Here is a 25,732-nt window from a genome sequence, read left to right on the forward strand (position 1 = left end):
GTTCAGTTCAGTTACATCCTCACTGAGTTTCTGCCCACTGGATTTTTCAATTACCGATAGAGGGAGGCTGAAATCTCCAACTCTCATTGTGAATTTGTTTATTTCTCCTTACAGTTCTATCAGTTTTTGCCTCATATTCTGATGTTCTGCTGTTAGGCACTTACTCATCGAGTATTGTTATACCTTCTAGGTAACTGACCCCTTTATATAATGCCACTTTTCATTCCTTATAATTTTTCTTGCTCTGAAGTATATTCTGACTGAAATTAATATAACCACTCCAGTTTTCTTTTGATTAATATCAGTATGGTCTACCTTTCTCTATCTCTTTACTTTTATCTGTGTCTTTATATTTAAAGTTTCTTTTTCTTTTTCTTATTTGAGAGAGAGAGCGTGAGAGAGAGAGATCAGGAACAGGGGGGAAAGGTAGAGGGAGAAACAGACTCCCCGCTGAGCAGGGAGAAAGGCACAGAACTCGACCTGATCCCAGGACCCTGGGATCATGACCTGAGCCAAAGGCAGACACTTAACTGACGACACACCCAGGCGCCCTAAAGTAAGTTTCTGATAGACAACATACAGTTGGGTCTTGTTTACCACTCTGATGGTCTCTGTTTTTTAATTGATGTATTTAGACAGTTCACATTTAAAGTGATTATTGATATAGTTGAATTCATATCTACCATATTTATAACTGGTTTTATTCATCGCCTTTGTTCACTGTTCCTTTTTCCTTCTATTCTTTTTCCACCTTCTCTGGTTTTAAGTGAGCATCTTACATGATTCTGTTTTCTTATCTCTTAGAATATCAATTATGTTTCTTTTAAAATGTTTTAGTGACTGCCCTGTAGTTTGCAAATTTCAAATGTAATTTAAGTAATCTAAGTCAACTTGCAAATAACACTATAATGCTTCACAGGTAGCGCAGGTCCTCATAACAGAGCATTCCCAATTCCCTCTACTGTCCCTTATAATGCTGTCCGTTCATTTAATTTCTCCACAGCTCTAATCATCTAATATATTTTTGCTATATTATCATTTTGAACAAATTGTTATCTGTTAGATCAAATAACAATAAGTAAAATAAAGGATTTTATTTATTTTCATTTATTCTTTCTCACTTTATTTTCATTTATTCTTTCTCATTCTATTCTTTCTAGTGTTCTTCCTTTCTTTATGCAGATATGAGTTTCTAACCTATGTCATTTTCTTCTCTGCAGAACTTCTTTTAACATTTCTTGTAAGGCAGATTTACTGGCAACAATTTCCCCGATTTTTGTTTGTCTGAGTATCTTTATTTCTCCTTCACTTTTGAAGGACACTTTTACAGGATACAGAATTCTAGTTGGTGGGGATTTTCTTACAACACTTTAAATATTTCACTGCACTCTCTTCTTGCTTGTCTGGTTTCTGAAGAGAATTCTGATGTAATACTAATTCTTGTTATTCTGTAGATAAGATGTTTTTTTTTTCCTCAGGCTTCTTTCAAGATGTTCTCCTTGCCTTTGATTTTATGCACCTTGAAAATTATATACTGTGATGGTTAATTTCATGTGTCCAACCTGGCTGGGCCATGGTGCCCAGATATTTGGTCCAAGAGTAGTCTGGATGTTTCTGTGAAGGAGTTTTTTGGATGAGAATAACATTTCAATCAGTGGACTTTAAGGAAAGCGGAGTACTCCCCGTACTGCAGCTGGGTCTCATCCAGTCAAAGACTTTAATAGAACGAGCAAGAAGGACCTCTGCCAGCAGACTGCCTTTAGACACCAACTCCAACTCTTGTCTGAGTCTCCAGCCCACCATGTACCTCACCAGACTGGACTCATCAAGCCTCCACAGTCCCATAAGCCCTTCTGGTGCCAGGAGTTGCTCTAGAGGAGCACAATCTTCAGACTGTCTTTTAATTGGTTCTGTGGTTTCTGGAATTGGCTCTCTGACCTGATTGGATTTATTTATTTATTTATTTATTTTTAAATATTTTATTTATTTATTTGACAGAGAGAGACAGCCAGGGAGAGAGGGAACACAAGCAGGGGGAGTGGGAGAGGAAGAAGCAGGCTCATAGCGGAGGAGCCTGATGTGGGGCTCGATCCCATAACGCCGGGATCACGCCCTGAGCCGAAGGCAGATGCCCAACCGCTGTGCCACCCAGGCGCCCCTGATCTGATTGGATTTAAAGACACGAATAACTCTATTTCCAGTAGTAACAACAGCACTGATAGCCCACGGCATGACGTGGCCGTAGAGATGTGCAAAATGTCCTTGGATGCTCCTACTCAAGCCCGGAGAAAAGGCAGGGACTTGGGGGACTATGTATATGATACCTTTGAACATTTTTGTCAAACTGACAAGTATAATGAGACTGGCTTACTCCATCATCAGATAGAAATGGTACGTACGAAATAGGGCCCAAGTAGGCCCTGAAGGTACAAGGAAGTTACATGAAGAACTGGCACAAATGCCCACAGTCCCCATTCCTGCCACACTACCCTCTCTCACACCCAGGGCCTCACGGGGAGTTCCCTACAATTTACACGGAAAGAGAGGACTGGAGCCTCGTTTACAGTTGGTTCCGCACGATATGCAGGCACCACCCAAAAGTGGACAGCCATAGCCCAACAGCTGCTTTCTGGGACAGCCCCGAAGGACAGCGGTGAAGGGCAACCCTTCTAGTGGGTGGAACTCTGAGTAGTATACCTGGTGGTTCATTTTACTCAGAAGGGACATGTTTGGAAAATCGGTGACAAGGAAGTATATGGATAGACTTCTCAGAATGAGTGTAAACATGAGGATTTTAATAATCATGTGGATAAGAAGACCTGTTCTGTGGATACCAGTCAACTTCTTTCCCCAGCTACGCACCCTGTCATCACCCAATGGGCTCATGAACAAAGTGGCCGTGGTGACAGGGATGGAGGTCATGCATAGGTTCAGCAACATGGACCTCTACTCACCAAGGCTGACCTGCCTACAGCTGCTGCTGAGTGCCCAGTCTGCCAGGAGCACAGACCAACACTCAGTCACCAATACAGCACCATTGCCCAGGGGATCAGCCAGCTACCTGGTGGCCGATCAATTCTATTGGGCCATCTCCACCATGGATGGCACAGTCTTTTGTTCTTACCGGAATAGACTGAACACAGATTTGCCTTCCCTGCACACGATGCTTCTGCCAAAACTACTGTCCATGCACTTGCAGAATGCCTTATCCACCCAGATAGCATTCCACACAGCACTGTTTCTGGTTACGAACTGAATTGTGCCTCCCCGACCACCAAATTCATATGTGCATGCCCAACTCCCAGTGTGACTGCTTGGAGACAGGGCCTTTAAGTCATAACTAAGGTTGTATGAGGTCCGGTGGGGCCCTAATCCAATAGGACTGGTGTCCTTATAAGAAGAGGAAGAGACACCAGAGCTAGCTTTCTCTGTGTGTGTGTGTGCACGCGTGCGTGCACCTATGCAGAGAGGAAAGGCCATATGAGGACACAGAGAAAAGGCAGCTCAGGAAGAGTGTCTTCACCCAAAACCTAACACCATGATGTTGGACTTCTAGCTTCCAGAACCGTGAAAAAATAAATTGTTGTTTAAGCCACCTGTCTATGGTGTTTTGTGCTGACAGCCCAAGCCGACTAATACACCTCTGCTCATGGAAGTCACTTCACAGAATATAAAGTGCAGCAGTGAGGCCACGCTTGTGGAATTCACCAGTCCTACTATGATCCTCACCATCCGGAAGCAGCTGGCGTGAGACACCAGTGGAACGGCCTTCTGAAGACTCAGTTACAGTGCCAGCTGGCTTGCAATACCTTGAAGGGCTGAGCGAGATTCTTCAGGAGGCTGTAATGCTCTGAACTGGCATTCAGTACGTGGTGCTGTCTCTCCCATAGCCAGGATTCATGGGTCCAGCCATCAAAGGGTAGAAAGAGGAGTGGTACCATTCACTAGTACCTCTAGTGATCCTAGCAAAACTTTTGCTTCCTGTCCCTGCAGCCTTTTGCTCTATTGTTTGACCTACGCTCTTTTCTGTATGGCCATGCTTTCCAGCTCATGTGTGCTCTTCTAATCACGGAACCAGCAATATCAGCAGCCTTCCTAACACTTCGCCCCATCACCAAGCCATTGGATCTGACAGGTGAAGAATCATAGGACTGTCCCTGTTGTTTGGTGTTATGGACTGACTTGTGTTGCCCACCCTCACCCTGAATTCATATGTTGAAGCCCTAACCCTCAATGTGACTGTTTTTGGAGGTAGGCCCTTTAAGGAGGTAATTATGGTTAAATGGGGTAATAAGAACAGGGCCCCGGGGTGCCTGGGTGGCACAGCGGTTAAGCGTCTGCCTTCGGCTCAGGGCGTGATCCCGGCGTTATGGGATCGATCCCCACATCAGGCTCCTCCGCTATGAGCCTGCTTCTTCCTCTCCCACTCCCCCTGCTTGTGTTCCCTCTCTCGCTGGCTGTCTCTGTCTCTGTCAAATAAATAAATAAAATCTTTAAAAAAAAAAAAAAAAAGAACAGGGCCCGAATCTAATAGAACGGGTGTCCATATAAGAAGAGGAAGAGACACCAGAGATCTCTCTCCATGCACAGAGAAAAGGCCATTCAAGGGCACAGTAAGAGGGCAGCCTTCTCCAAATGCCAGAAAGAAGTCCCATCAGAAGCCAACTCTGGTTTCCTGGCCTCCGAAACCATGAGAAAATAAGTGTCTGTTGTTTAAGCCACCAGCCTGTGGTATCTTGTTACTGCAGCCCAAGCAGACTAATACAAGACTTAGTAATCAGGTTGTGTTCACTTAATCTGGCTACATAATGGGAAGTGAAAGTACATTTTGGAATAAGCACTATCAATTTCATGGTATGAATATCATGTCTTTTGCATTGACATTGCTTCCCTTAGTTACACGTATATTTAAGCCCAGGCCCAGGCCCACAAAATCAGGCAAAATGGAGGGGAAAAAATGGAAGGTGGAAAAGATCCAAGGTTTCATAATAGCATCCTCATCACCTTCAGATCTTAGAAACTTCGTCAGTGAAGTCCACATTTTAGATACCCTCAGATTCAATCTGAGTACACAATCAATTAAGCAACTAAGCCAGTTTTTCCAACTTTCATCTCACGTGCTTGGAGAAACAACTGTTTCAATTACCTATCCCCATTTTCACGGAGAGAACCTTTCTAAGGGTGATAAAGAGACGTAATATTGTGTCTCTTTGTCTTTTTTCTATGTCCAGAATGTCCCCTTCATTCTATAGTCCTGATCTGACCGCAAACTGGAATCCCAGCAACTCTTAGCTGCCTCTGGAAAATCTGACCTAATATGGCCCCAATCTCCAACTTGTGCAGGGCGGGGCAAGAGACTCCAGGTTCCCTCCGCGGTGCAGGCATGCAGATCAGGATCAACTACCACTGGCACAAAACCCGGTCACTCCTCTCATTTGAAGTCGCCCACCACTGATGCTGGAGCAAGAAACCCTGCCAACCCTTGCTTCCAAGTATAGGTCAGCCTCAATAAGGGGGCGACACGGGCTGGGGCAAGGGGCTGAGGAGAGATGGGAGAGATGAGAGGCCCAGCAGCAGAATGGGACGAGGAGTAGAGAGAAGAGGCAGGAGAGGAGCAGACAGAGGAGGAGGAGGACTTACATTGGGGGGGGGGGGGTCGTGGGTCGTTCTGTTCACAACAGCACCTCCCTCCCATCCCCACCTCTCACCTTGGGCTCTCAAACCCCACAAGGACAGTCTCTCCATCCACTGCATTTCCAACCTCATTTATTTCTCTCCCCGCTCCATGTCAGAGCCTGGTTCTCTGGGTTGCCTGGCCCTTCTGTGATCTCTCGACATCCTTTCAACAGATTTCTTTTCTTTTGAAACAGCCAGAGTCCATTTCTGTTCCTTGCAGTCATAAACCTTGACTCACTTAAAGTTCTCCTGGAAGAATACTTCGGGATGTTAGTTCCCGCTCAATTTTTTCGTTTTCCAGAAGGAAGCTTCATCCCCTCCTCAAACTTTGAGAACATCTTCCTCTTCATAACAAAGTAGCCCTTTGCCTCCTTCCTCCATTCAAGTCTCATCCAGTCTCTAGGAAGAAAATACCTCTTCCAGAGCACTGGGCTTCTTTCCGACTCTGTTTTTCAGCCAGCGGCTTTTTTCTTTCAATGTCGATTTTTTCTGTTCCGTGTATTAAGGGAAGGAGTGGCTTTGGGATAAAATAAAGAGGTAAAGGGGAAATGAAATACACAGATTGTTATTTTGAGATGTAATGTGGATTTATATCTATTAGGTGTGTAAATATTTACTGTGGTGGTATTTTGTGTACATAAGTTCCGTACACACTGTAAGACACCTTGGGTACACATACCCTGTGGCCCAGTACTGGGTGCCCTTGGGTGCACTGATGATATGTTCATTTTTTTAAAAACATGCAGTGTCCAGGTCATGATATATTGAGAAACTGGAATGGAACTGACTTGGCCAAATTCTAGAAAACAGCCTGTGACTAAGAGTCAGAGCCCTGCCTTGTGGCCTCAATGGTATTGTGGTTGATTTTGAGTCAACACAAGTGAGTTTGGTTTGGTTTGTCTGAGTGTTTGATGTAAACCTTAAACATGGCTGGTTACTTTGTATTGTAGATCTAACAAAGACAGAAATACGAGAAAAGGTTACGACAACAGCAACCACAAAACCCAGAAGTGTATGAAAAAGAAGAGGAAAATTCCCCTGCCTCCCAATCCTACCCCACTGCTGACACACCTTTACTTATTACATGTAGGAGTCAGTGGTGACTTTGGAGTGTGATGGGTGCTATGCGACCAAGGGACCCAGGCAGTCCCGAGTCTTGTCCTGACAATCATCTGCCTTCTCTGAGCAACGCGGAAAATGTGAAGGCAAGGAAAAGGAAAATACCTGTACTATTTGCAGAAATTTCACCTCTGGACGGGAAACTCTGGATAAAACTGGGGCAGAATATGTGGGTCATGAGCTCTTCCCTAACCCTAGACCCAGAGTGGATTTACTTTATTTTCTGAGGGGAAAGCGACAAGACAGAAGTCAATCAAAGGAGGCGGGCAGAGAAAAGCAAGATGGACGACCACCCACGCAGGTCAACTGTACTCCAGGCTTGACGCGTCCGTAGCAAAAATACTTGGGATTATCGGTGGCATTTGGACGCTAACACAGTACTCACACACCTCTGGCGAGGGATGGGGCGCCCTTCCCGCAGGGGTTCCATGGTGTAATGGTGAGCACTCTGGACTCTGAATCCAGCGATCCGAGTTCAAATCTCGGTGGGACCTTTCCCTTTAACTGGCATAGGGTGGTTTTTTTACTCTTCAAGTGGCACCTGCCTTCCCGCTCCCGCCCCCGCCCCGTTTGGGCGCCTCGCAGCCGCGTGCCCCGCCGCCTCCTCCTCAGGAATCGGGGACCCAGAAGCCCGCGTCTCAGAGTGGCGCCCCCCCACACTCCCCACGGACACATAGGGGGCACCGGGCCAGTGCCGCCCCTCGTCGGGGTGCTCCTCCGGCCTCGGGATAAAAGGCGGCGGCGGCCACTCAATCCTGCACCGCGAGGGGGGTCCCGCCGCGCGTCCTGAAATTGCACCCACTGTCTGGGAAGCAGGTTGTGCTGCGGCCGCTCAGTCACTGGAGGTGGTTTCGGTTCTGAGGTCGATGGTTCAGAGACCTAAATTGGAAGTGAACTGGCCTAGTTTTGAAGCAAGGACTTGAATGCTTATTCCCCTTTTGCTGATCAGACGAGCAAATAAACTCCGAGATGCTCCCAGCCCGGGAGATTCCAGTTGGTCAGAAAGCGTTACTTCACTCTCCCTGGGAGGGTCCACAGCCACTGGAAAGTATCACTGGTGTAACTTAAATAAAATCAGTTTTCATCACATCCAGTCTCTAGGCGGTGTTGCGCCCCAAATACAAGACCTACCAGTCAATGATTATACGCAAAGTGCCGTGTCCCAAGCAGAGTCTACAAATTTAAATGCGCTTACTGACTCCTTTCAACAGGCCCGTCTCCAATCACTGTCCTCATTTTCAATCTGAGAACACTGACCTACGGAAAGGTTAACTAACCTGTCCAGTCACTCAGCCAGTGAGCGCGATTTGAAAGCAGAAATTTGAACCGAAGACAGCCTGGCTCCAGAAGATAGGCTCAGAACCACTATGTTTATACTCCTAATTTAAAAAAATGGTAAAAATGCTGGACGAGAAATTTAAGTCTGTGTATTTCTTTTGAAACAAACAAACAAACACACGTAGGAGGATTCATGCAACAGGCATAAAACTATCTTAAATACCATATGACCCCCCTGCCTCCCAACAGCTGCTCCTGCAAACGCTCCAACTTAAACACACTTTCTTCCAGAACCAGGTTTTTCCTCCCCTCTCTGTTTTCCTCTCACCTACTCCACACATCTATTCTGTTCTTTCATTTAGAGGACATTCAATTTTTTAAAATTTAAAAATATGAAAGATAGGGGCATCTAGCTGGCTTAGTAGACAGAGCATGTGACTCTTGGTCTCCGGGTTGTGAGTTCAAGTCCTACCTTAGGCATGGAGCATTTATAAAACAAACAAATATATGAAGAATACATAAAGGGGGCACCTCGGTGGCTCGGTCGTTAAGTGTCTGCCTTTGGCTAAGTGCCTGATCCCAGGGCTGGCTGTCTCTCTCTCTCTGTCAAATAAATAAATAAAATCTTAAAAAAAAAAAAAAAGAAAAGAAAGAAAAGAAAAATACATAAAGAAGAAGATTCCCATCACCTGGAATTAACTACTCTAACATCTTTACATGTTTTTCTTCAAATATATATTTTTTTAAGATTTTATTTATTTATTTGACAGAGAGACAGCCAGGGAGAGACGGAACACAAGCTCGGGGAGTGGGAGAGGAAGAAGCAGGCTCCCAGCAGAGCAGGGAGCCCCATGCGGGGCTCGATCCCACAGGACCTGGGATCACGGCTGGGATCACGGCCTGAGCCGAAGGCAGACGCTTAACGAACGACTGAGCCACCCAAGCGCCCCTCTTCAAATCTATTTTTAAGTTATTCTAACGTTTTGCAAAAGTTATACATGTGTATTATACAAATGGTAAAATTCAAATGATGCAGAAAATATGTATAGTAAAATTCGGAAAGATCTTAAGATCAAAAATAACTTTGTATACATTAAGTAATTATTAATCAGAGTTATATTTGGTATTTTACAATGAGAAGGATCTATTTATAAATATGCTTTTATAAAATTGAGCTCTTATAGAGTCTATTTTTATTTGAAAGTATTCAATTTGATAGGGCATGAATTTAAGTGAAGAAAAAGATACAAAACAAGTACGAAGGAATTCTTGAATGTCCAATCAAATTGTTCACCATATGAGAGATACTTTTCTAAAAGAACCCTCCAAGGTTAAAAATAAGAATAATAATTAAAGTAAGACACTAAAATTGGAATGATTTCTTATTTTTAAAATCAAATTTTTTTAAAAAAGCTTTTATTTATTTATTTGACAGACAGACAGTGAGAGAGGGAACACAAGCACAGGGAGTGGGAGAGGGAGAAGCGGGCTCCCTGCTCCGCGGGGAGCCCAAACCCAGGACCCTGGGATCATGATCTGAGCTGAAGGCAGGGCTTAATGACTGAGCCACTCAGGCGCCCCTAAAATCAAATTTCTTAAGGTGTAATTTGTAAATAATACAAGGCATCCATTTCAAGTTTGATGACTTTTGACAAGTGGATGCACGCATGTAACCACTACCTTGTTCTAGAAAAAAGAACATTTCCATTGCTCCAAAATGTCTTCTTGTGCCCCTTTGCAGTCAATCCCCATACCACCCCTGTCCCAGGCAATTGATGATTTAGTTTTGTCACTATGAATCTGTTTTGCCTGTCCTAGAAATTCACATAAATGGACCACATAGTATGTACTCTTTTCATCACTGAGCATGGTGTTCTTGAGATTCATCCTTATCGTTGCCACATAGCAGGAATCTGTTCCATTTCACTGAAGAGTAGTACTCCTTTGAATGAATATACCACAATTATATCCATTCACCTTTTGATGGACATTTGATTACATTTCCAGGGGTGCCTGCGTGGCTCAGTCAGTTAAGGGTCTGATTCTTGATTTCAGCTCAGGTCATGCTATCAGGGTTGTGAGATCAGGCTCCATGCTGGGTGTGGAGTCTGCTTGGGATTCTCTCTCTCCCTCTCCCTCTGCCCCTCCCACCGCATCTCTCCCTCTCTTCAAAAAAAAAAAAAAAAAAAGATTGTGTTTCCAGTTTGGGGACTGTTATAAACAAGTCCCTTTTGTAGGCACATGTTTTATAAATTTAAGTTTTAATTTTTTAATACTAATTTATTTTGTGAATGGATGTTACACTCACAAATGCAAAATTCATTCAAATGTTACAGAAGTCCGAAGCAGAAGTCTACACATTTTTCTTTATACTTCATAATTAAGGGGACATAAACTTATTTGGGGGTAGTTTTCTATTAGGACATATTTAATATAAACCACACTCTATGCTAAATGTATTACTAGGTTGTCTCAATCTATGCAACAATTCCTTATGAGGTACTTAATGTTATTACTTTCATATGACATTTGCAAAATTGGTCTAGCAACAGAAGGAGGTGGCCCAAAGTCAAACAAAAGGCAAATGGTGGAGCCAGGACTGGAAGGGAGGCCTCCCAGAGGTTTTGCTCCTAACCACAGATCGAACCTAATATGTCTGTAATAACCTGAGTGTTTGATAGACTTGGAAACCAATATGCAAGCACTGTATTGGTCTTCTCTGGTCAGAAAACACTCTCATCAGGGAGCATAGCAGTGCTGACAAATGAGACTGGGGAAATCAACTAAACAGTCTAGAAACACAAGCTTTCTCATCAGTACGGCACTGGAAGTTGATATCAGTTTTGGTTCACTTTTTTTTAAAGATTTATTTATTTTAGAGCGAGAGAGTGAGCATGGGGGAGGGGGGGAGGGACAGAGAGAGAGAATCTCTAAGCAGACTCCCCGCTAAGCATGTGGTTCGATCCCAGGACCCTGAGATCATGACCTGAGCCGAAATCAAGAGTCCGACCCTCAACCGACTGAGCCACCCAAGAGCCCCTTTGTTCTGCCATTTTATATTTGTTTATCCTGCTGCTGGGGAGAAGTTCACGCCTCTTCTTCATCAAGCTAGATCAGTTATAGGGTAGGACTTCTATTTTCAATGGCCTGAATACTCGATAGGCATTCTGTGCTTTTTAGTTGGTTTTCTTTGGACTTACCCTTGTGTACCACCCCTTCCCCGACTCCACCCTCCACCCCTAGTCTCCCGCGTGATCCTCAGTAGCTTCTGGGCTGAACAGATCTGAAAGCTGTTCCCAAGGTAGCCAACCCCTAGGGACGTGTGACAGTTCTTCCCGCTGTGGCCCTGCCTTTATTTGGCCAAGTAGTTTCTGTTTGCCAGGACATTACCGATCAGAAGCGAGCAAGGTAAGAAAACACATACCGGGAAAGAGATCGGCAAACCAACTGCCCACAACTGCCAACACTGCACCTGGTTGTTTTCTTAATAAGCTGTAGCTCAATGTAAGGGCATTTTCAGATAAGGAAAATCTAAAATTACTTCTGACAGTTAAAAAAAAGTTAACTACAATTCCTACTGCCATTTCAGAAGGAATATTAAGGAAGCTTCCTAATTTGCCAGGCTACTGAAGCGTGGCAAGTGCAAACTGGAAGTTGAGAGAGCGCTAGCTACTCTTTTTCTGTATATGAAGGTATTAAGAGAGCCCGAGAGAAGAGGTGGGAGGAAGAGGGAACCGAAGCCAAAAATACGAAGAAGCTAATTTGGGGCAGGAAGGATGGGTGAGTGGTAACCTGGGAATTAGCTAGTAATGGTTGTAAGGTGTAAAAGCAAGACATGAAACAAGGCAGCAAACGCTTAAAACATGAAGTCTGAAGGGCAATTAGATATTTAAAGGACAGGAGATAGCCTAGTCGCACCTCTCACTAGATCAGCAGATGAGAAACTGCCAAAACTCTCGCTATTGCATGTTCCTGGGAGGATCACAGGGCATTCAGCCAAGATTCAGGTGTGACTGTGCTTCCGACTTGCGTGGACTGTATGTACACGATCCGTGTATCAAAGCGGCTTCCTGGAATAAAATAGCCGCATTAGATCTTCAACTAAACAAAACTTGCACGTCCCAAGCATGTTCTTCCACTTCGCACTTGGAAGTAAGCTCACTCCCGCTCCGCGAACGCCACAAGTTAGTAAAACGCAGCTTACAACGTGGGATTTTCACAAACACAACAAAAACCACCCCAAACCCACACAGCTAAAACCAAAAGCGCCATCAGTCACACTTCTTACAACCCGAAAACCTCATTGAAAAACCAACAAACAGTATTTCACTTCGCACAGTATTATAAAGTAGAGATTCCTATTTTTCCTACCGAAGCACACCAGGGGAAAGCGCGAACGCAGTCCCCCACTACCACAAATTATGCAGTCGAGTTTCCCACATTTGGGGAAATCGCAGGGGTCAACACATCCGAAGTGCAATGGACGAGCCTCGCCCTGGGAAAACCACCTACATGATCATGGTATCTCCCCTGCCAGGTAAGTATGACTGGCCCTGCCTCCGCCCCACACCACCCTCACACGCATTGCACTGTTACACACACGCTCACTTGCCTCCCGGACACCCTGAGCCTCCCTACGCCTTACACACATACGCCACGCGCACCTTCCAAAGACACCACCGCACTCCTTCCCGCCGCACGCAGATGAGATTGTATGTAGGCGGCGGGGGCCGAGGCAGCAGCCCCTGCGCTGCCATATTTACATAGGACACCTCCTACCTGTGACGTCATGGGAGTGGCCTTTCCCTCCGGCCCATGCCCCGCCCCTGCCCTCGTCCTCTCCTCCCTCCTCCCGAGAAGTTCAGCCCGCCAACCAGCCTGCGGGTGGCCGTGGGGGAAGTGACGTCTGCCTCTCCCTCTTTCCCTCCCAACCCCGCGACCACCCCCCCGCCCCCCGCGGCGGCGGCGGGCGCGGGTTCTGCCCTTTTGGCCAGCGGGGAGCCTGGCTGGCCATCTGCTGACGCCTCTGTACCTTTCTTCAAATAATGCCTTTCAGAGTGGAGAGGTGGAGAGTAGAACATTTAGAAATACAAAGGAAACGCGTTCCTTTCCAATCCAGTCACTTATCTTTACGATATAGGATTTCAATTAAAATTTGAAGTTATCCAGAGGTGCCTGGTGGCGTGGTTGGTTAAGCACTGGACACTTTGTTTCACCTCAGGTCTCGATCTGTGGGTGGTGGGCTCCAGCCCGGAGTGGACTCCCAGCTAAGGGCAGAGCGCCTTGGACTATCTCTGGGTCTCCCTCTGTGCTCCGCCACCCCTACCCACCCCCCGCATGTGCACTCTCGAAAACAGATAAATCTTTTTTAAAAATTAAATTTCGAAGCTATCCAATATCCGAAAGAAACTGAATTTATGGAACTAGAGACAACAGGTGACTGCAAACCAACCCTTCTTACTGTTTTTACCACTATTGGTGTTCCAGCCTGGGAAACTCAAATGAAAGGCTATTTATTTGAACATTAAAAGTAGATTCTATTCTATTGCTCCTATCACGAAACATTTATTGTAGGGTTCCCCTCTGGAGACGTTAAAGCAAGGGTCTGTGGCCAGTCAGGCCAGTAGAGGACATGGCAACAGGGATTAGGTGACAATGTAGCGACTGAATGTGAATGCTTGATCCAGGCCCTATTACCCGAATGCTGGCAGCCAGACTCATTGTCCAGGTGGGAGTGAAGAAGTACTTTCTGGGGAATCTGACCAGCCTTGTAACAGAGAGAACCAGCATATCCTACTTTATATTGCTTCTGTCTCCCCCGCTGCTATGACCTAGAGTGTAGAAATATGTGCTTGCTTAGCTCTGCGGGTAGGCATCTGACAGCTAAGTTTTGCAAAAATTGCTTTTTACCTGAAATCTATCTCACCAGAAGAGATAAGGAAGTAGGCACAGAAATGACCATGCTGTCTTTAAGATTTACAGGATTGACATGACCAGATTCCTGTACACAAAGATCAACTGACCAAGGACAAAAAACTTACATGACCTTCCTCAGATGTCTACAGACAGACATCAGCCAGCTTTTGACCCCCTCCTGCTTCCCTCTTTGGTAACACAAAAGAAACTTCAATTTCCTGCCAAGAGGAAATGGTTCTTTGGGCTAACAGTCCATCTTCTTGGTTTGCTGGCTTTCTGAATAAAATCCCCACTCCGCCCCCAACATCTTGCCTCTTGACTTACTGGCCTGGCATGGGGGGAGCAGAACGAGCTTGGACTCGCTGACAGCCTGCGTGGAAAGACCTGGCATCGGCCTGTAAGGGAATGCGCAGACACCTGGTAAAAATGCAAGGCAGAGTTTTTGCTTTAGATACTGCAGTAGAGGAAAGAGACTTCAATATAAAACTGAGGGCAACTTCCAAATACAGCAAAGACAACTGTGGATTTCTAGCCAAAGGTAAGAGAAAGGGCGTCAGTGATTGGAAAATTACTAACAGAAACTTGTTTAGATATTAAGGGTGGGGGGATTCTTGCTGGAACTGGACTTGGAAGGCCGAGAACTAGGACTACTCGAGGGCTCAGAGGAGCTTGACTAAAGTTTAGTCAAGGAGGGAGCCCTTGCCAATCCCACAGTGACACTCCCGGAAATAAGCAAAGACCCAAAACAAAAAGAAATGTATTTTTTCAGAGCTTGCAGCTTGCGTTTTTGCAGAGACTGAAAGGAAGGCAGAGGAGTGGGAGAGCTTTATAGTACAAAAATGGGAAGGCTTCAGGTGTACCACGATAGGAGTTGTTGGCATGGGTAAGGCATAGGCAGATGTTAACTTTAAAAATAAGTTATTTTCCCAGCAAAAACATGGGCTTATTTGGGAATAGCAGAGAATTGCAATCCAGGACATGCATGCTATGGCAAAACCATAGGCAAGCTGAATAAACAAAGGTGGCGAATGTCATTTATGGAGGAGAAGGAGGAAGTTGGGAGGGGTGGTTTTGAACAAAAATCCACTGAAGAAAAAGCAAGAGTTCAGGGTGATGAAGGTTTCTCATGGGCTGAGTTGCTGGGGGGTAATCGATTTCTTGTAGGGGATACAATCTACATTCTTTTTCCTTTGGGGGCTCATGGATGATTCTTTCCTGTTGAGAATTCTTCTGTTGGGGTCTACCATTGACAAGTCTTCCTGTAATTGATGTTGAGTGGTATGGCTCCCCCTTCTGGCCTCCCAACTATTTTAGTGAGGTTTCCTTTATTAATTTTCACACAAACTAGAATTTAGGCATCCTGTGAGAGTGGTTGGGGTGCATTGCACATCTGGCTTTCTCTAGTTGGTCTTAAATTGGAAGCAGAAACAAAAATTACGGAAATTGTCAATTACCAACCCCTGGCACTGTGGATGGGTATATTAGCATGCTCAGGCCCCTGTAAGAAAATACCACAGCCTGGGTGGCTTAAACAACGGCAAGTTATTTCTCACAGTTCTGGAGGTTGGGAAGTCCAAGATCCGGGTGCCACCAGTGGAGATTTTGAATGTAGCCAAATACTCTACCCCAAAACGTGCCACTTTGGCGTAAGGGTTATTTTGAGCTAAAGGTATATTTCAAAAACAGCACATGCAAGAAGGGTGCGCTGACCTCCCTTTTTCCGAAAAGCAGGAGATAAAACTCCCATGTGAAAGATGCCATCCCTTTACAGGAGGAAAGAAACGTTCTCGTTACCAGAGATAGGAAGTTGAGGCTGAGAGAAATCTATACAAACAGAACTTGTTAACACTGGCATCAATATCCCTACCTTCCTTAAGTTATGCAGTAACACCTGCTGTTCCCCTGACACTCTGGTGACACTTGGACTGGATCTCCCAGGGATTCCTGAAGAAACACAACCCTAGACCCTTTCCAAGGTAAACGCCTTGCCTCAAGCAACAAGGAGACTTACTCTCCTTTCTTTCCCAGTCTTTTAGCCATTGGGTCTACTATTCTCCACCTGTCACTCACGCTATTCAGTACACTTTGTTTTCACTTTCTCTGGCTTGTGTTTCATTTCTGTCCTGCATGAAGCCAAGGACCCTCTAGGTTGGTCCTGTGGGACCCTCCCTGGGTCCTCGGACCCAGCCTGCCTGCATCACGAGTTTCCCTAGATTTGCAAATTTATATTTTATAATTTCTAGAAGCACTTGCCCTTTTAAATTTTCTAATGTGGCACTAACACATTTAAGTATCTTTTAGTTTCTGTGTAATAAGAAGCCAAAAGTAGATAAACCTATTATTTAGTAATTAATGTTCTAATATTTTGTCTTATTTGGAAATGATCTAGATATTTAATGAATTTAACCTACTATTTAACCTCTCTTAGCAAAACGGTAAGGTTTTAGGTTACCAAAAAGATTGGGGAAAACTACTGAAGCAGACACAACATGAATTTATTTGGCTAGTAAACTCCAGTAGAATAAAAGTTTCATATTTAATGCTGATAACTCTAAAGATGTGTCTGTTTTAATTAAACCATCAACCTTAAACTAGATTTTATAATTTAATATTTTCCCAGATCATATAAACTTTAAAAATACTTAGGTTAGTTTCTTTTCCTTTTCTTTCTTTTTTTTTTTGTAGAGAGGAAGTAGGGGAAAGTCAGGGGGGAGGGGGAGAGAGAGATTCCCAAGCAGGCTCCACGCAAGGAACCTGAGGCAGGGCTGTTCTCACAACCTTGAGATCAAGACCGGAGATGAAATCAAGAGCCCGACACTTAACCAACTGCCCCAGTTTCTTTCTTTCTTTCTTTCTTTCTTTCTTTTTCTTTCTTTCTTTCTTTCTTTCTTTCTTTCTTTCTTTCTTTCTTTCTTTCTTTCTTTCTTTCTTTCTTTCTTTCTTTCTTTCTTTCTTTCTTCTTTTTTGAGTTTTAGAATGTCCAATCCTTACAAGCACGTGCCTTCAAACCAAGTAAATAGAGCTCTTTCACAAATTAATTTCAACAATACCATCCAGAGGTAGAAAAATATTTGACATTACTCTCTCTCTCTCTCTCTCTCTCTCTCTCCACATACACACAAACACACACAGATGGGAGCAAAAACCCTATAGTTACTAATATTTGTAGAGATGTTAAGATGTGTATTTGTCCCTGAAATTAATCTTAAGGAGACTGTGCTAGACCTTTGGGCATAAGGTCCCTTCTAGCAGTTTGTATTTTTACGTGGCCGCTTTCCCTTTTCTCCAGCCTCTAGTCTCAGGGGATTGTGGGCTGTGTTTACATTTCAAAGACGTGGAAAGATGTATAACTTCAAGGGACAGAGAAAGAATCTAAGTTTCTCCAAGAAGGGTTTTGGGGGTTTTGTTTGTTTGTTTTTTAAGATTTTGTTTATTTGTCAGAGAGGGAGAGAGAGCACAAGCAGGGGGAGCAGCAGATGCAGAGGGAGAAGCAGGCTCCCGGCTTAGCTAGGAGCCCAGATGCGGGACTCAATCCCAGGACCCTGGGATCATGACCTGAGCCAAAGGCAGATGCTTAACTCACTGAGACACCCAGGCGTCCCAGGACGTTTTTTTAAGGCGAATTCAATAAGTCTTCTTGAGATAAACAGGAGAGGTTTGGGGATTAGTAAGGGAATAGGTGAATTCCGAATCGCCTCTAAAACTAACTTTTGTTTTGCAAAAGCTATGTAAGATAAGGACAGTTCGCTGGGACTGCCTCAAAGATTTGGGTTTTAAGTTAAATGACAACTTAGGCTGAGCCACCTATCCAACTACATTATCAGCTTTCTTTCTTTCCCTCTGGGTACAGAGTTTTAATTTTAAGTATTTCTGGCAGTATTGAATAACCCCACTTGGGTGTAAGCTGGGTCCCCAAAGAGGGTGCAAAGGATATTAGCTTTCCAAAATCCAAAGTCACTCTCACCGAGACCCAAAACAAAGAACCAACAACTTCCATGCTCCAGGCAGACAAAAAGCCTAGCCCAGTAATGCAAAGTGAGACAAACAAGACAACAGCTATCCCAGGGAGAGAAAGGATCATACAATGGGTTTGGATTTGAAACGAAAGGGACAATATGAAATTTTATTTTTCCTCTCTCAATTGGGCCCTGTAGATAGAAATTCAGAACTGATTCTGGTTAAGAATTTTCACCCTTTACTGGCTTCTGCCAGTTTTTCCAGGATCCCCTCTGTAGGCTCTAGTATCTGCCAGAGTTTCCCCTTGTCTGTTTAAAGGAATAAAATAGCAGGTTACCAGAAAATCCCTCGTTTTCACCAACTCTGGGAGGGGCCCGTATGGGGCCCTCCTTTGAAGGTAGGTAAGGAAGTGTCTATGAGGCCATCAACTTGGGAGGACTTTTGTTTACACTTTTGTAGTCTTTTCTGAGTGGAAAAACAATGCAGAGGATTAGTAGAATGAGTACTCAAAGGAGGAAAGAGGGGAAAAATAGCAGTTACATCAGTGTTATAGTCTTTTGTTTAATTTTCCATGAGCCTTTTGCAATGAATCTTTCAATGAGTTGGAAGGCTTCTGGAGGCTTTTGCCTGCCAATTAAAACAGGTGTCCCATTCTGTTTAATTTGAAAACCCTGACTTTTAATACACTTAAGTTATCTTATCTACTTGCAATGTTCCCCACCATGGCTATTGTAATTCCGAGTTGCCATTTCTATAGATATCCACAGCTCCTGGCACCATAGTTTTTAGACATAATGTAAGCAGGCTGGCCAGAAGGTGGCGCGCTTGACTCTTTAGAATCTCAGAATTCTTTGAACTAAGCCTTCCTTCACACAAAACAAGACAAACAAGGGCACCTCAACACACTAGCAGGAACCAAAGATGTTACTGGCAAAGAGAAGGCCCTGTATACCACCATCAATTCCCAGCGTGGACTAAACCAGTAGACTCCAGTAAATGGGGAGTGGACAGGAAATAAAGGACCAACCAGCAAATCCTAGTAAATGGAAACTGTGGACTGGAAACGGGGAAAGGAATCCAACATGGAACAGTGGAGTGGACTGAACCAAGGACTAAGGACTGCGGCTCTCTCAGAGCCTCCTGTCAGTCTAGACTACCCCCGTTACCCCAGGACTGGGAAGCCAATTAGGTAAGTAGCTCGAACGCAAAAAAGAGGGGACCTCAAACCAAGAGAGGCTTACCAATAGTCCTTGGAAAGGGCAAGAAAGACTGAGCTCAAAAGGCACCATGCCTGTTTCTCATTGTCCCTGAAAGCCGTCAGAAGTTCACTTTGGATCCCTATGCTGCACCAAATCTGTTAAAAATACCAAATTCAGCCCGTGAAATTTGAAGATCTAATTGGCTTTATTAAATAATTCACGAATCAGGCAGCATCCCATCTAGCAAGGGCAGGGGAACTCCGCTGAGTTTACACAGAACAAAGGTTTTTAAAGACAGATGGCATAAAGATAAAAGAAGAAAGGAATTTTTGAGCAAGAACTGCATAGTTAGGCAAGGTTGCCTTCCTAGGGGGAAAGAGGGGTCTATCAGTGAAGTTCCTAGGATTGACCAGGAAATTCCACGTTGACTGGTTAAAGGTGACATTTCTGGGAGGTTGAAACTGCAGTTGGATTAGGTAGTAAATCTTGTCTTACTGGGTTGGGGTCTTAACCTAAGTGACGCCATCTGGAGCCTGGTTTTCTTTGTAACATACTGTTGCCCGGTGAACTGGGGAGACACCAGGCTGTGGGGCCTCAATCCAGCCAGTCCTGAAGAGAGGGAGAGAGAGAGGGAAAGCAAGAGTGACAGGAAAAGCTACAGCAAGAGGGAGCTGCGCGCCTGAGGATTGGGTTTCTATCTTTTATTGACAGTTGTTAACTAGGTGGCAGAATCTTTACTACTTGGGGTGGGAAGCAGGGTTTCCCAATTTTTCTTCCTAATTTGGTCAGGGGTTTCCTGTCATGGCACCTGCCATCTTGGCTGGTCTGGTTTGATCCGGCTTCTTGTGGAGTGCTTCTGGGACGGCCTCTGACCTCCCCTGTAGCTGGCCACGACTTCCTCATTGCTGACCTCCAGGTCTCCTGTCAGAACCTCACAGCCCCCCTGTTCTCACAGCATCAAAACCAGACAAACGATCCAGGATGTTGAACTAGGCTGCTGACAAGCTCCTCAAAACTCAACCCTGGAAGAATTAGAGTAGCAAGAAAGAAACATGACTTACAGGAATTATAAAAAATTATAAACCTCCATAGAGCCTAAAGGCGATTTTGCACTGGTACGTGTGTGGAAGGCTGATGATCAGAGGGAGCAGAGAGACAAGGTTCAGAGGGAGCAGAGAGACAAGATGGAGAAAAGCGCTGTAAGTGCTGCTCTTGCATCTCACTCCCATGGCACTGGCTCAATCATTTCTTATCCCTTCAAGAAAGAAATTACCCGTGGCACTTACTCAATTTGCCAGTGTGGCAGGTGCAGTTTGGTATGTGGGATCCACATAAACTTTGTGGAGGAAAACAGATGGAAACAGGTGTAGCAGACAAACCTGATGATCCCTGGGCATTCTTTTTCCTGAGTCTCCTCCAAAACTCCGGAGCTGATGATTGCCATAGCCTACCCCAGTGCTGCTTACCCATCCATAAGCATAAAAAGGATCCCTTAAATAGATTTCCCCAATGGACTGTAAGACAATAGTAACGCAAATGATTGTATTGTACGTGCTGCTGTACACTTGGGGACTCACCCTTGATTTTACTAAGACCACCAAAGACGGAGACCTACCTCTACCGAGTTCCCCTCATCTCCCTGTAGATTCTTTCCCACAAGTCTCCCCCTTCCTGGTGCCCTTAATTCCTTCCCCTCCACCGGGGCATCTGCCCAGCCCTGCAACTTCTCTCAATTTTGGAATTTCATTTCTTTTTTTTTTTTTAAAGATTTTATTTATTTATTCGACAGAGATAGAGACAGCCAGCGAGAGAGGGAACACAAGCAGGGGGAGTGGGAGAGGAAGAAGCAGGCTCATAGCGGAGGAGCCTGATGTGGGGCTTGATCCCATAACACCCGGATCACGCCCTGAGCCGAAGGCAGACGCTTAACCGCTGTGCCACGCAGGCGCCCCCTGGAATTTTATTTCTTGATCCCCATTCCATAGTGAGATGTGGCCCAATGGTCTGTCCAAGTCCAGCATGTGAATCAGTGACCAGAAGACTCTTTGGATTCCAGGGACCACCAGGAAGAATAAAAGTAACACTGGTTTTGGACCCAAATATGCAAAACTTCAAAGACCCATCAGACACACCTGCCACTTGAAGGACATGGCCTCTCCAAAGTCCCTGTTCACCCAAATTCCTCAATGTCTTCTTCCCTGCAAATTATTGCAGGGGTTTAGTTCTCACTTTCCTCCCCTAATGTGGCAGCTGTTCCCTGAAGGTCAGAACCCCAAAGGGACCTAACCTGCCTGAACAATAGATAGACAGTTCAAAGTAAAACTGCTGAACACACTGCATTGGCTGGATTTGAAGCCCAAGGGGGCGGGGGCTAGTGTTACACCACTGAAACACCAATGCCACCCAGTGGTGTGCTGTACGAGGTCAAATCAGAAAGAGACACCGGAGAGACTTGGAAAAAGCAACTGTAAACTAGATTTTCAGTGCTCTCTGAACAACACAGTCAAAAAACAAAAAGACACCCAGAGCAAAGGCTTGCATAGGAGATTTAATGTCAGTCAATGCTATAGAGTTTTGGCCTTCAACTCTAAATATAGGATTTGAAAAAGCCTAATTCTGAAGTAGGCTCTTTACAAACTGATAACAGATCTCTGTAGAAAAACATCAGAGATTCGTCTTGTTCTTATCTCTGGTCCATACCTGTTGTGGACCCACGGAAAGTTGATTCCTTCACTGCTGACATATTCTCTTTGCCCACCCACTGCTTGGGACCTCCCAAACCCTTTCCTCCCAACCATGAGATGAACACTGGTTCTTTTCCCCACGCAGGTGTTCAGGGCCCAGTGATGGTTCAGGAGGCTGGACTGGTGCGGTAAGGATGTGTCTGACTTACTCCAGAACATCTGGGTGATAACTGAGTTTCTCTCCTTCTGTGCCTCTATTGAGTCCCTGGAAAAGGCCAAGGATTGAATCTTGCTTTTCAATTCTTCTGCCCGACACAGACCTCTATAAAAGCAAATAAAGGAAAATTTGTTCACGATGTCCTCCCTTCATCACATGCTCTGACCTGGCCCCCCAGAAACGCTGGTTCAGGGAAAAAAATTGGAGTAGATTACAGGTACTGGTAGATGTCGGCATATTACTCCTCTATCTAATTTAAAGCTTTCTTTTGCTTTTTACCTTTGTCTGATATTCATGTTTCACTCTTTCATCCTTTCGTTTACAAGTAGCCTGGTACAGATGTTTACTACTCTTAAGATTTAACTCTTTTCTAATACAGTGCTATACCTGGAAGTTACTGTTTTATCCAATCTGAGAACATTGGATCCATTGTAATCCACAGTTATTGGTGTCGTGTTGGAAATTCCTGTCACAGTATCCCTTCCACCACCTCAGCGTGTGGTTTGTTGTTTTGCTTTTTAAGAAAAAATTTCATCCTGTCTTTGTTAATTAGACAGGTCTCCTTAGATAAATTGTATTTTCCTATAGCATCTTTGGAATTCCATGTCACTAATCAGGGCGGGAGGGGGTTATTGGAGGGGATGGGAGGGATTTAAAATAGCTTTATTTTTTTTTAAGACTTTATTTATGTGAGAGAGAGGGAGAGAGACAGTGATAGCATCAGGAGGGGGAGAAGAGCGGAAAGGAGAGGGAGAAGCAGGCTCTCTGCTGAGCAGGGAGCCCAGCCTGGGCTCAATCCCAGGACCCCAGGACCATGACCTAAGCCGAAGGCAGACGCTTAGCTGACTGAGCCCCCCAGGTGCTCCTAAAACAACTTTAAATATAGATTGATTCACTCAAAATCCATTCCATCCTCTTAGTTGACGAGGTCAAAAAATTAAAAACTATTGTATTTCTCAGATTCCCTTGCAGGTCGGGTTCTGGATGGAAATTAGATGCACACAAGAGAGTTGGCAGGGGGAGCGCCAGAGCCTGCTTCTCCCTCTGCTTCTGCCTCTCCCCTCCACTCGTGTTCTCTCATGCTCTCTCTCAAACAAATAAATAAAATCTTAAAAAAAGAGAGAGTTGTCAGAAGTGAGGAGAGGCAAACTTCTCACTGCTGCTGTTGATGATAAATAAGGTTATGGAACCATGAGTGTTTAAACACTTTGTTGACAGTCACATTCTAGATTCTATCACTAGTTTAGTAGGTGTGAGAGATGGTGGTGTTGGCAGAGTTGACGCTTCCTGGTTCCTGGATGGCAGCTAAGGAGGAAAGCCATTGGATTGGGTATACCAGTGCTTTGACTACTTCTGTGGCGCAGGCGTTGGGGGAGGAGATGAGGACAAGGGAGGAAAGCACCAGAGCAGGGCAGGAAAACACTGTTCGTGTCTTTCCATAAAAAATGTAAAATAGGTTTCTGGGAGGTCATATTGTTGGTGGATACACCATGGTTCTCGGTGTTTAGTATTCCCAAGCCTTCTGTGTTCAGGAGATGAATTTGAGATGACTCCTAACTTTAAAAGCGAAAATACAATGTCTAAAGCTCCTAGAATTAAATATAGTATAGTATGTTCACAGTCCTGGGAGAGGAGAGATTTCTCAGAGAACAAAAAAGACTTAACAATAAAAGAAAAAAATATATGAATTGAATTTCATTAAAAAAAAAACAAAACATTTATGCTCATAAAAAATTATAAAAAGTGAAAAGGCAAGCCATTCTGGGAGAAGCTATTGCAATACATTTATCTAACAAACGATTCAAATCCTGAATATAAAAAAATTTAGGCACCAGTAATAAAAAGTCAAGCCATCAGTAAAAGGAATCAGGACTCTGGGCCCCAGCCTGGCTCAGCTGAAAGAGCATGCAACTTTTGATCTGAGGGTCGTCAGTTTAAGCCCCACATTCAACATAGAGACTACTTTAAAAAAAATAAAAGTTAAAAAAAATTTTTAAAAAGGGGGGCGCCTGGGTGGCACAGCGGTTGGGCGTCTGCCTTTGGCTGGGGGTGTGATCCAGGCCTTGTGGGATCGAGCCCCCCCGTCGGGCTCCTCCACTATGAGCCTGCTTCTTCCTCTCCCACTCCCCCTGCTTGTGTTCCCTCTCTTGCTGGCTGTCTCTATCTCTGTCAAATAAATAAATAAAATCTTTAAAAAAAGTTTTTAAAAAGGAATCAACGCATTTTGGAGAAATGGCTGATTCTGACACTGGGGCAGGAAATATACAAAGGTGATCCTAGCACATTTTGTAATGCCAGAAAATACTAAAGTATTAAAGAAAAAAAAAACAAACTCCGCAATGGGGGGGTACGTCAAAGGAACACAGAAATCAACTGAAAAAGCTCCGAGTGGCTGAAACGGAAACAATTTGGGCAACAAAATAAATAGTATTGGATTATAACACCAAAATATAAAATAAATATCCATGGCGGCACTGGGTGGCTCAGTTGGTTAAGCGGCTGCCTTGGGCTCAGGTCATGATCCCAGGTTCCTGCCATCAAGGTCTGGGTTCCAGCACTGGGATTGAGCCCTGGGATAGAGCGGTATTAGGCTCCCTCCTCAGCAGGAAGTCGGCTTCTCCCTCTGCCTCTGCCCCTCCCCCCCCCCCCCCCCCCGCTCGTGCGCGCTCTCTCTCTCTCTCTCAAATAAATAAAATCTTTTAAAATAAATAAATATCCACATGTCCATATTGATATGAGTAAATAGATAAATAAATGAATAGGGAAAATAGACAAATGTCCCAAGCAAAAGTATTCCAAATTTATGTAGACACTCTACTGAGTGATTCCTTCTCCCCATGGAAATGGGGTGAAAAGTGATTTTACAGTGGAGAAGCCTAACGAACACTACCTCAGCCCGCTGACCAAGATCGACATCAACGTGCTAAGTCATGGTAATAGTACATACTGTCAGGAAACAGCTCAGGAGCACCTGGGTGGCTCAGTCGGTTTAGCTTCTGACTCTTGGTTTCTGCTGGGGTGATGATCTCAGGGCGGTGGGATCCAGCCTTGGGTCCAGCTCTGTGTTCAGGGAGGAGTATGCTTCTTTCCCTCCCCCTACCCCCACTTCCAAGCTCGCTCTCTCTCTCAAATAAACCAATAAATCTTAAAAAAAAAAAAAGGAATAAAATTCAAGTAAATTCGAAGATCAAATTGGTTTTTTAAAAGATCCCTGAATCTGACAGCATCCCAACCAACAAGTGCAGGGGAGCTCCACTAAAAGGAGATTTTTTTTTAATTAATTTATTTTTTTGAGAGAGTGAGAGTGAACAGGGTTTGCGAGGGGCAGAGGGGCAGAGGGAGAGGGAGACAGAATCCTAAGCAGACTCCACCCTCAGCGCAGAGCCCCACGTGCCGCTGGATCCCACGACCGTGAGATCAGGACCTGAGCCGAAACCAAAAGTCGGATGCTTAACCAACTGCACCACCGAGGCACCCCCAAAAGGAGGTTTTTAAAGGCAAAGAGAAGGCATTAAAAACAGAAGAAGAAAGAAAGAAAGAAAGACAAGAACAAGGAACTTACCAGCAAGGAATGTATTATTTAGGCAAGATGGCCCTCCTTAAGTGAGAGGAAGGGGTTTAGCAGTAAAGCTCCTAGTATTGACCAAGAAATCCCATGTTGACTGGTTGAAGGTTACATTGCTGGG

General features: G+C 44.6%; 2 non-coding genes across 2 annotated transcripts; one reads left to right on the plus strand and one right to left on the minus strand.

Annotated features, from left to right (window-relative positions):
- The first annotated feature begins 7,217 nt into the window (after positions 1–7,217).
- On the plus strand, positions 7,218–7,289 carry TRNAQ-CUG (transfer RNA glutamine (anticodon CUG)). Its single transcript has one exon. It is a non-coding gene; the product is annotated as a tRNA-Gln (tRNA).
- A 5,165-nt stretch (positions 7,290–12,454) lies between these two features.
- LOC123778706 (U1 spliceosomal RNA) lies at positions 12,455–12,618 on the minus strand. Its single transcript, XR_006775998.2, has one exon. It is a non-coding gene; the product is annotated as a U1 spliceosomal RNA (small nuclear RNA).
- Positions 12,619–25,732: the final 13,114 nt, after the last annotated feature.

This window comes from Ursus americanus, chromosome 12 (genome assembly GCF_024610735.1).
Source record: "Ursus americanus isolate L20-20 chromosome 12, mUrsAme1.1.p, whole genome shotgun sequence".
In the NCBI taxonomy this organism is placed as follows: Eukaryota; Metazoa; Chordata; class Mammalia; order Carnivora; family Ursidae; genus Ursus; species Ursus americanus.